Below are 11,928 nucleotides of genomic sequence, written 5' to 3'. Positions count from 1 at the left end.
GTGTGCTGGTTGGCTGGGGGAACAGTTGGGGAGGTTTCTGCAGCAATCTGGGAGCTTGTGGGGTTTTTTTTTTATTATTTTCTGTGACCATTGGGCCATGTTGGGTTTTTTTTTTGAAAATTTTTCTGGGTTTGAATTTCTGTGTGCTGGTTGGCTGGGGGAGCAGTTGGGGAGGTTTCTGCAGCAATCTGGGAGCTTGTGGGGTTTTTTTGAATTTTTTTTTTGATTTTCTGTGACCACTGGGCCATGTTGGGTTTTTTTTGAAAATTTTTCTGGGTTTGAATTTCTGTGTGCTGGTTGGCTGGGGAAACAGTTGGGGAGGGGTTTGCAGCAGTTGGGGAGGGGCTGGGGGAGCAGTTGGGTAGGGGTTTGCAATTTGTGCGTGGTGGGTGGGTGGCTGGGGGAACAGTTGAGGTTTTTGAAGACTTTGGTGATTTTTTAAGCTTTTCCAAAACTTCTTTTGCAGCCATTTGAGGTTTCTGAAGACTTCGGTGATTGATTGTTGAAGCTTTTCCAGAACTTCTTTTGCATCCATTTGGTTAGTTAAACTTTTAATACTTTTTTTGGGGGGTTTGGATTATGGGTTGGGGTGTTTGGGATTCAAGGACTTGGTTCTGGGTTTTCCCTTCCTTTTGTGTTTGGGAATTACAAAACTCAATATGGGGAATTGAGGAACTTCAATGGCGGAAAATAGTTCCTTTCTTTTTTGAAGCTTTGAAATACTCCCCCTATAGGACTGTGGAAATATAGTTGCATGGGAACTGAGCTTTATTGAAACTTTTTGTGGTTCTTTTTATTTATATTTGGGACTTGTTTTTCCCATGGGACAAAAGACCATTTGACCTTGAACAGAGGCAGGTGTGGAATGAGCGGCACAGGGAGAACAAGAGCAGCTAAAGATAAAGATAAAGAAAAAGAGAAAAAATCTGGGCAACTTTTGCAAACAACTTTAACTCATCACCGCAGATCATCTGTCCCAACTGTGCTGACAGCACAGGAGGTGGAACTAGTGCAGCCTGCTGCAGAAGACATGGCAACTGGAGGATCTGAAACAGTTTTAAAACAAATTTTGGAACAATTGGCAGTCTTAAACCAAAAAGTGGACAATCAAACATCAAAGATTGACCAAGCTACATCCTCTATTGGCAAATTAACTGAACAGGTTTCGCAGCACACTCAGGCAATTGAGAAATTGCAAGGAGCTACGGCAGAAAACTTTAAATTAGCTGTGGAAGCCAACCAAAAAGCAGAACAGGCGAACTTAAAGGTGGATGAAATTAAAGGAGAGGTAAGACCTTTGAGAAGGCAGGTAGGGGAACAACAAGCCTACCTGGCATTGGTTGAATTGAAAAGTAAAGATAGTAATCTCAGGATAAGGGCTATCCCGGAATTGGAACAAAATAATCTAGAGGGATTTTTGACACTTTTGTTCTCCAAATTCTGGGGAATTGAGGAAGAAAAGGACTTTAAAATTGTGACAGCCTTTAGACTGGGAAAATCAGTAAAGAAAGACAAGCCCAGAGACTGTTTGGTTGCTCTGAGATCAAGAGAAGAAAGGGATAAGATACTAGGCCTACATTTTAAGAAATCTTTGGAGGTAGAAGGTAAAAGGGCCGAAATTTACAGAGATATACCCAAATATCTCTTGGAACTTAGGACTACCTATATAGATTTGACCAAATTGTTGAGACACAACGGAATTCCTTACAGGTGGGAGTTTCCACAAGGACTTTCATTTACTTACAAAGGAAGGAAAATAAAGATTAAATCACCTGAAGACCAGCAGAAGTTCCTACACGACCACGAGGAGGACCTGCAAAAAGGAGCTGCAGCTTCTTGGCCTCCACCACCACCGGGACCATCTCCAAGAGTTATACCACCAGGACCAGGACCAGCATTACCTCCCCCGGGATCGGGAGGAAGCTTAGATACCCCATTGTAGAACCCGTCAATTGATTCAGGATGTCTCTACAGCTTCTTAGTTGGAACATAAATGGCGGAAACTCCCCGGAAAAAAGAAGGAAAGTCTTTCACATTTTGAAAAAGGAACAACTGGACGTTATCTGCCTACAGGAAACACATGTGACAAGGCTCCATAGAAAAGTGTTAATTAACAAAAGACTAGGCCAAGAATTTATTTCTTCAGACAAAGTTAAGAAGAGAGGAGTGGTGATTTACGCAAAGGAGAGCCTGTCACCGAAATTTTTATTTAAAGATGAATATGGCCGAATTTTGGCGATTGAAATACAGACGCAAGGAGAAAAAATTTTGATATTAGGAATATATGCTCCAAATGAGGGAAAGTCGGAATTCTTCAGGAAGCTGCATGAGACTATGCTGGATTATTTGGACTATAGTAACATCATTATGCTGGGTGATATGAATGGGGTCGTGTCTGTAAACATGGATAAGTCACAAAGTGCCAACATATCGAAAGACGGCAGACTACCCAAAACTTTTTTTGAAATGACAGACAATATGGACTTAGTAGACATTTGGAGGGTTAAGAACCCTCTAGGGAAAGAAGGGACTTTCTTTTCTGAAGCTCATCTGACATGGACACGAATCGACCAAATCTGGACAACTAGAGGACTGGCACCTAAGACTAGAAAAGTGGAAATCTGCCCAAAAACCTGCTCCGACCATAATGCTTTGAAAGTGGAATTGAGACTAAATACAACCGGATCCTTTAGATGGAAAATGAATGACACTATTCTAAGAGATCAGGAGATTGTTAAGAAGGCCCAAAAAACTCTAAAGGACTATTTTGAGATAAATTTGAATACTACTGTGGAAAAAAGAACAATCTGGGACGCAAGTAAGGCAGTCATGAGAGGGTTTCTAATACAACAAAACACGATTAAGAAAAGGCTCTGGAATGAAAAGAAGGAGAAGATATTGGAGAGAATAAGAGAAGGTGAGAAAAAATTAAGATCTAGGCCTAAGTCGAAGGACGTGTTAAGAGAAGTGAAATTCTTCCAGGCGCAATATTCAAAACTGATAAACCAAGAGGTGGAATGGAAAATTAAACAAATGAAACAAAGATCCTTCGAATCGGCGAATAAGTGTGGGAAACTGCTAGCTTGGCAGTTGAAAAAGAGACAAAAGCTTAATACGGTTACAAATCTAGAGATCGAAGGCAGAATGGTTCAGAAACCCGAGGAAATCAGAAAGTGCTTCCAGAGGTACTTCAAAGAACTTTATACACAAGGGCTGCAAAAAGCCTCAGAGGTGGATCAATTTCTAAAAACTAATGGATTACAAAAAATACCCCTGGAAATGAGAACAAACCTGAACTGTAATATTACACAGCAAGAAATTGAAAGTGCCATTCAAAATCTTCAACTTGGCAAGTCCCCAGGCCCGGACGGCTTAACCTCCAAATATTATAAAGTTTTAAAGGAATATTTGATACAACCTTTGATGGAGGTTTGCAACCAGATAATGGAGGGAGGGAGGGCACCGGAAACGTGGAAAGAAGCTTTCATCACATTGGTACCTAAATCAGAGACTGAAAAGACCCAACTTAAGAACTACCGCCCCATCTCACTCCTAAATGTGGATTATAAAATTTTTGCAGATATTTTGGCAAATAGACTTAAAAAAGTACTAAATGAAGTGATTCACAAAGACCAGGCAGGCTTTCTCCCTGGTAGGCATTTGTTTGATAACACAAGAAACATTATTGACATTTTGGAACTTCTACAAACAAATCTGAATACCAGAGCGGTTTTGATTTTTGTTGATGCAGAGAAGGCCTTTGATAATATTTCTTGGATGTTTATGAAGAAAAATTTGGAAGGGATGGGAGTGGGGCGGGGGTTCGAAAATGGTATAGAAGCAATCTACACAGAACAAAAAGCTAAATTGATAGTAAACAATGTGGTGACAGAGGAGTTTAAAATTGAAAAAGGGACACGCCAGGGGTGCCCTCTATCCCCCCTATTGTTTATTTCAGTCCTGGAGGTGTTGCTAAATATGATTAGAAAGGACCGGTTGGTCCAGGGAATTGAGGTCGGAGTGAAACAATATAAATTGAAAGCATTTGCAGATGACTTGGTATTAACACTTCAGGAACCAGTCTCCAGCACTAAAAGAGTGTTAGAATTAATTTCTGATTTTGGTCGGGTGGCGGGGTTTAAGTTAAATAAGCAAAAAACCAAGGTTTTAGCAAAAAATTTGACAGCTACAGAAACAGATGAGTTCTCCAAAGAAACGGAGCTGAATGTGGTTAAAAAAGTAAAATACCTAGGGGTGTACTTGACCTCCAAAAATTTGAATTTGTTTAAAGATAATTATGAGAAATGTTGGTCAGAAATCAAAAGAGACTTGGATATATGGTCAAGACTGAAACTTTCCTTGTTAGGCCGAATAGCTGCTGTAAAGATGAATGTATTGCCGAAAATGTTATTTTTGTTTCAGGCCCTACAGATCGTGGACAAGGTGGAATGTTTTGGAAAGTGGCAGAAGGATATTTCTAAGTTTGTTTGGCAGGGCAAAAAGCCCCGAATAAAGTTTAAAATATTAACTGATGCGAAAGAAAGAGGGGGATTTGCCCTGCCAGACTTGAGGCTATATTATGAATCTGCAGCCTTCTGCTGGTTGAAAGATTGGATTTTATTGGAGAACACTGATGTCCTGGATCTGGAAGGGTTTGACAATGCGTTTGGGTGGCATGCATATTTGTGGTATGACAAGGCCAAAGTGCACAAATTGTTTAAAAACCATATTGTCAGAAGAGCAATTTGGAGGGTCTGGATAAAATACAAAGACTTATTGGAGAGTAAAACTCCGAGGTGGCTCTCACCGGTGGAGGCCAAGGCACGTAAGAGACCCAACATGGAGGCCCACTGGCCTAAATATTGGGAAATAATTGAAAAAACTGGAGACAATTGGAGGTTGCTAAGTTTGGAGAAATTGAAAACTAAGGTACGAGATTGGTTGCACTATGCGCAAATTCAAGAGGTATTTAAAATAGATAAAAAAGTTGGATTCCAGGTGGAAAAATCGAAACTAGAGACTGAATTGTTAGAGCCAAAAAGTAAACTACTTTCGAGAATGTATAACTTGCTGCTTAAGTGGAATACACAGGATGAGACAGTCAAATCCGCTATGATAAAATGGGCTCAGGATGTGGGGCATAACATTATGTTTGCAGACTGGGAAAGGTTATGGAACACCGGTTTGAAATTCACGGCATGTACTGCCTTGAAGGAAAATATTATGAAAATGGTATACCGGTGGTACATGACCCCAGTCAAGTTAGCCAAGATATATCATCTGTCTGACAACAAATGTTGGAAATGTGGAGAGGCGGAAGGGACATTCTTTCATCTCTGGTGGACCTGCCCGAAAGTGAAGGCCTTCTGGGAAATGATCCATAATGAACTAAAAAAGGTATTGAGATTTACCTTACCTAAAAAACCAGAGGCCTTCCTTCTGGGCATGGTGGACCAGAGAGTGCTTAAGAAGGACAGAACCTTTTTTATGTATGCTACCACAGCAGCAAGGATCCTGATTGCAAAATACTGGAAGACACAAGATTTACCCACGCTGGAGGAATGGCAATCGCAGTTGATGGACTATATGGAACTGGCTGAAATGACTGGCAGAATCCGAGACGCGGGAGAAGAAACAACTGAGGAGGATTGGGAAAAGTTTAAGGACTATTTGAAAAAACACTATAAGTTGTATGAATGTTAAAAAAAATGCACCTTTCAGGAAATTCTAGCTTCAGCAAATGTAAGTTATTGGAATGAAAATTAAGACACAAGAATTCAGAGGTAAAATAATGAAATAACTTTATTGTGTTTAATATAAAATATATAAGAATTGAGCGACAGTAAAATTGAAAATAGGGAACATGATAAAATGGAAGTTACAATAAGTTTTGAAATAAGTTAACAAATTGCTGATGCTTTATAAGACAGAGAACGCAGGGTTCGGAGGATGTGGGGAAGTCCTATAGGTTAGATGGAAAAAGAATATGGAAATTTGTTATTTATATCTCTCTTTCTTATAACCACTCTTTATTCTTTTTTCTGTATTCCTGTACTTTTAAAAAAGCAATAAAAAAATGTTTTTTTTTAAAAAAAGGACTTGGTTCTGGGTTTTAATTTCTGTGTGGTGGGTGGCTGTGTGCTTTTGAATTTTTTGGATTTGAAGCACATCACTGATTTTTTTTTTTTTTTTCTGAGTTTACAAAGGAACTGTGCTGCCATGGGACCCAAGAAGACTGCTGCTGCAGAGGCCGGCAAGAGGAAGAAGGAGAAGGTGACGCTGGAAATGAAGAAGGAGATCATCCGGAAGCACGACGGCGGAATGCGTGTGACGGACCTCGCTAGGGAGTACGGCAGAAATCCATCGACCATCGGGACCATCCTGAAGATGAGGGAGAAGATCATGGCGACTGATGCGGCCAAGGGAGTCACCAGGATCATGAAGAACCGGCCAGCTGTTCTGGAGGAGGTCTAGAAGTTGCTGCTCATCTGGTTAGAAGAGAAGTAGCATGCAGGGGACACAGTGACTGAGGCCGTCATTTGCGAGAAGGCCAAGGCCTTGCACGCAGACCTCGTCCAGGATCAGCCAGGAACCTCAGGCGAGCCAGAAGTCTTCAAGGCAAGCAGAGGTTGGTTTGACCGGTTCAAGACAAGATCCGGAATCCACAGCGTGGTCAGGCACGGAGAGGCTGCCAGTTCTGATGTTCCTGCGGCTGAAGACTTTGCAGTCGAGTTCCTGGAGGTTGTGAAGACGGAGGGCTACGTTCCACAGCAGGTCTTCAATTGTGACGAGACCGGGCTGTTTTGGAAGAGGATGCCCAAAAGGACTTTCATCACTCAGGAGGAGGCCAAGTTGCCTGGCCACAAGCCCATGAAGGACCGTCTGACCCTGCTCTTCTGTGCCAACACAAGCGGCGACCTGAAGATCAAGCCCCTGCTGGTGTACCACTCGGAGAACCCACGGGCCTTCAAGAGACACAAGATCGACAAGGAGCAGCTGAGTGTCATGTGGCGATCCAACAGCAAGGCTTGGGTCACACGTGTGCTGTTTGTGGCCTGGGTCAATCTTGCTTTTGGCCCTGCTGTCAAACAGTACCTGCTGGACAGCGACCTGCCGCTGAAGGCTTTGCTTCTGATGGACAATGCTCCTGCTCATCCTAAAGGCCTTGAGGTGGACTTGTTGGAGGAGTTCAGCTTCATCAGCATCATGTTCCTGCCGCCTAACACCACGCCACTGCTCCAGCCGATGGGTCAGCAGGTCATCGCCAATTTCAAAAAACTGTACACCAAGGAGCTTTTCAGGCGATGCTTCGAGGTGACTGACTGCACCACCATCACCCTGCGGGAATTCTGGAAGGACCACTTCGACATCGTCACCTGCTTGAAGATGATCACCACGGCCTGGAACGGGATCAGCCAGATAAATTTGAATTGCGCTTGGCGCAGCCTGTGGCCGGACTGTGTGGCACCAAGTGACTCTGATGCACCAGAGTCAACAGTGGTGCAGGACATTGTTGCCTTGGGGAGGACCATGGGACTGGAGGTCACAGAGAAGGACATCAGCGAGCTGGTGGAGGAGCACAACCATGAGCTGACCACCCAGGAGCTGGTCAAACTGCAGGCAGAGGCTGCGCAGGAGTGGGCCTCGCTGGAAGAGGAGGAAGCAACTGAGGAACGGCTGTCCTCCGAAAAACTGAGGGACATTTGCCAGAAGTGGAAGGAGGTGCAGACTTTTGCAGACCAGCACCACCCTGACAAGCACAAGGCACATGACCTTGGGAACAGTTATGATACGACGGTCATGTCGCCTTTCAGGGAGGTGCTGAAAAGGCGGATGAAGCAGCAGACTATGGACAGGTTCTTGAGCAAGAAGCAAAGAGTGGAAGAGGAGCCTTCTTCGAGTGGTCCCCCAGAGTCTTAGAAAATGTACTGTACACTTTGTTGATTTTTAAATGTTTTTCTGTCATGTTTATAAACTTAATTTATTTTTCCTTCAATTTTTGAACTGCTCTTTACAGTATGTGTGACTTTAAAGAGCAGTTAATAAACTCTTGTTGTACCAAATTTGGCTTTGTTTGGACTTTTTTTGACGCATTAATTGATTTTCAATGCATTCCTATGGGAAACCGTGCTTCGCAAGACGAAAAATTCGCTAGACGAAAAAACTCGCGGAACGAATTAATTTCGTCTTGCGAGGCACCACTGTAGGTTTTTCTCACTTTCTCACAATACTAATCTTGGGACCATCTGGTGAAATAGATTTGCAGGAGATTCAGCATGTTTTCCCACCCAACGCACAATTCAAGGATTCGCTACCTGAAGATGGGAGTGGTGATCTGCCCAGTGGCGTAGCATGGGTTGTCAGCACCCGGGGCAAGGCAAGTAATTTGCACCCCCCTAACCCGTGGATTTGTGCCCCCTAACCCTAACCCCCAGATGTTGCGCCCGGCCCCCCTGCACCCCCCACGCTACGCCACTGGATCTGCCTGCTTAAGTGGCCTTAAAAGGGGATGAAAATTCATGGAGGAGGAGATTGTTAATGGCTGCTGGTCACAATGACTAAATTCAGCTTCCAGACTCCATCCTTTGGAGTAAAGGAGGGCATGGAGATCAACACTTTGCAGCAGTTTCGTGGTCACATTGGGGATTTTTCAATGGCCTCCCCCCACCCCCAGCAGACAACTCACAGCTTATTCCTAAAAAGTTCATCCTTGAGAACCCTCTTCATAATTCATTTACAGAACAATTCTATGCATGTGTGGTGTAGCAGTTAAAGTGTCAAACAAAGACCTGGGTGACCAGGGTTCAAATCCCCACTTGGGGTACCTTGGACCAGTCCCTGCCTCTCAGCCTAATCTACCTCACAGGGTTGTTGTGGGGATTAAATGCAGAGGAGAACTATGGTACATCACCTTGAACTCCTTGGAGGAAGAGCAGGATACAAATGTAATTTAAAAATAACAACTCAGTACAGTAATACTTGGAAGTATATGGCATGGCATCGAAAGGGTTCCCTTCCTATTAAGTGTGCATAGGGTCACAGCCTCTAGCCCACCCTAGTTCACAGATCTGAGGTGGGGCAGTTGTATTAAGCTAAAACATACATATGGCGTGTCCCAGTTAAGGCTGCAAGCAAATCCTAAACCATGGTTCATACTTCAAAATAAACTTGCATAGGATTGGGCCAAACTGGATATAATACAGGAATCCATTACAAGAACCTCTCACTTAAAATAAGTTAGAAGCAGCCAGGAAAGAGAAGGGAGTAGATGAAACAAATAATTTTTTATTTTGAATATCTGAACTGTGTCTAGTTTGTACCTTGGAGCCTGACCCCTTGTGGCCAAGTTGTAGAACTGCTTTGGAGGAAGATAGCCATCTCCATGTGACAAAGAAGCTGCTCCTATCGCTCAGACACCCAACGCCTCTTTGTAAACTGTGATGTTACACTCATCATCTCCAACCACCTCAGCCGAGATGCTTATTAATAGCAAGGACACGTCTGCATCCTGACAGCACCTTTCATCATCTCGCCTGGCGAGTGACACCATCCTTCTCAGCGACTTGAAATGGTTTGCTGACCCAGTCCTCAGAAATTGACTCCCTTGCAAACTGATCCTATACATCATCAATCCAGGACGTGGTTTTGACAAACTCCAGGTAAAAGACGCAGGACCCTACACTGCTAAGATTGCCCTTCGCATTAGCAACTAATCAGGCGAGCAGACAGCAGCACTCTGAGATGAATGGGGCTGCCAGCCCCTTTTGCGACAGAAGCTTCTGCATCTTGGGAAATGACCTTGGATCATGTGATCGCTGTGCTTTTGGCAGAGGCTGAAGTTCCCTCCATCACACCCCCCAGCCCAGATGGTGCAGATTAATGAGATTATTGTGTGTGGAACACTCTGAACAGTTGAGATGCACCAAGTATTAACGCTGCCATTCTGTGTATTGGATAGGAGCTGCTTCTGTTCAGCTGGCACCTTTTGAGAGGCCCAGCCACCATGTGTCTTGTCTCCACCCTTTTCCCTGTCCTGTCTTCCGTACCAAACTCTGCACCATTCCTTTCTCCTCTCCCACCCTTCCTCAAGGTTGAGTTTGTTATCATATCTTAGGGCTCCTCCAAATGCCATTTATGCAGCATTCATCCTGGTTTGCTGCACAAAGCTTGTGCTGTGGTTAGATTATGTCCGCTTTTTGTTGAACATTTGCTCCAATTTGTTTGGGGTGTATGTCATAGGACAATAATGGGAGGTTACAGAACAACGGGCATCTGTCCTGATTTTTGCTTGCAGGGTGTTTACACGTCATCTCATTTATCATTCATTCACCTCTCATCACCTTCCAAACAGCAAGAAGTCAGTTCTTTTTAAAAAAACAAAACAAACAAAACAAAGTTTCTTTATTCTGCTAGGGCAACGGAGCACTTTAATGGCACAAACCTAGTGTTAGATGCTTGAATCCCTCCCACAAAATACTGAGTCTGGAGGCACCTATAGAGAGGTGTGTTGCGTGGCTATGAAGGTACAAGGTTAACAGCATTGCTTAGGGGCATTTCTTTTTAAGATGCTGTACTTTAGAAGTGGGCACTGGGCAGGAGTCGTCTATGAGTATATATCAAAGTAATTTGCAGTAAATCAGCACGGATTTCCCTCCCAATTGTTTCTAAAATAGCAAATACCAAACAGCTTGCTTGTGTGCAGGAACCAGGAGTGGGTTTTTGTGTGCCAGGGCTGCAGGTTCAGGTCCAGTACTGGAAGAAAGTACTGGGCTGAGCATGTGCTTAGATGTGCCCTGACTTCTAAGAAGCTACCCTGCCCCCTCTCCTGCCACCATTTTGCACCAGACTCTAGTTAAAGAGTATTTTGGAGTTCTAAAGCAGGCATAGGCAAACTCGGCCCTCCAAATGTTTTGGGACTACAACTCCCATGATCCCTAGCTAACAGGACCAGTGGTCAGGGATGATGGGAATTGTAGTCCCAAAACATTTGGAGGGCCAAGTTTGCCTATGCCTGTTCTAAAGGAACCACCACCAAGTAGATCCTGCAAGCCTTAAGTCTGCCCAGCCCAGTTGTACTGAATGTGCTGAAAATAGGACAGAGATGACTCTAGTGGAAGAGCAACCTGGGGGCACAGAAGGCTTCATGCAGACAATTCCTTGTGGGTTTTCATGAGCAGCTCTAAACATGGCTTATGTCCCAATGGAAAGAAACAAATGCAAATATTAGTAGTGATTCCTTGCTCACAGATGCATTTGAAACTGTCTATGTAACTATAAGCAACACTTCACAGCTATCACCGTTTGGGAGATGAACTTCTTAAGGCTACGAAGGTCCCTTCTCATTGTTGTGTTCCAGCAGATTCTTGGGGACAGCCTGCCCTTGTGAATGATCTTTGGTGCAAACACAGAGGGAACTGTTGCCCCCTTTAATGATATTCTGGAAGCTGGTCAAAATCTTCCATGTTAATGTGGCTTCTTGGTCACAGATTGGGTTTAATCCATTGCTCTCAGTGTTGCCATACACCCCATTGTAATATTTATGTAATTTGCATTTTAAAACTGTTAAATTAAGGTGTGCTTTCCAAAGTGAAGGCAGGGCAAAGGTGTTTGAAACAACTATGCACAGAGATGGGCTGTTTCACATCCCTTTCCTATGTATTTCCACCTTTCTGGGGGAAGTCCATAATATTCAATATTTGCAGCAGTTTCCCACATCTATTGTTGAAATATCTAAAACCCACCGAAATCATTCAAATGTGAATGCAGAGGTAGGAAGAATGCCCACACTGTTCCTGTTTTCTTTTTCTTTTTTTTGGTCAAGCTGACTGCAGTGAGATTGGGGTTCAAAGAACACGCCCCCTCTCTCTCTTCTCTCTATATACGCTGGAGCAGAAAAGAGTGCACAAAGGGGGTAAACCAGGAGAGAGG

The 11,928-nt window shown here is 43.6% G+C and overlaps 1 long non-coding RNA gene across 1 annotated transcript; it reads left to right on the top strand.

Annotated features, from left to right (window-relative positions):
• Positions 1 to 6,099: 6,099 nt before the first annotated feature.
• LOC310832723 lies at positions 6,100 to 8,063 on the top strand. Its single transcript, XR_014558366.1, has 2 exons — positions 6,100 to 6,476; positions 7,765 to 8,063. It is a non-coding gene; the product is annotated as an uncharacterized lncRNA (long non-coding RNA).
• Positions 8,064 to 11,928: the final 3,865 nt, after the last annotated feature.

The sequence above is a fragment of the Podarcis gaigeae genome (genome assembly GCF_964106915.1).
Source record: "Podarcis gaigeae genome assembly, chromosome: 15".
Classification (NCBI taxonomy): domain Eukaryota; kingdom Metazoa; phylum Chordata; class Lepidosauria; order Squamata; family Lacertidae; genus Podarcis; species Podarcis gaigeae.
Note: the sequence above shows the minus strand (reverse complement) of the source record. Positions and strands in the feature narration are given on the sequence as shown.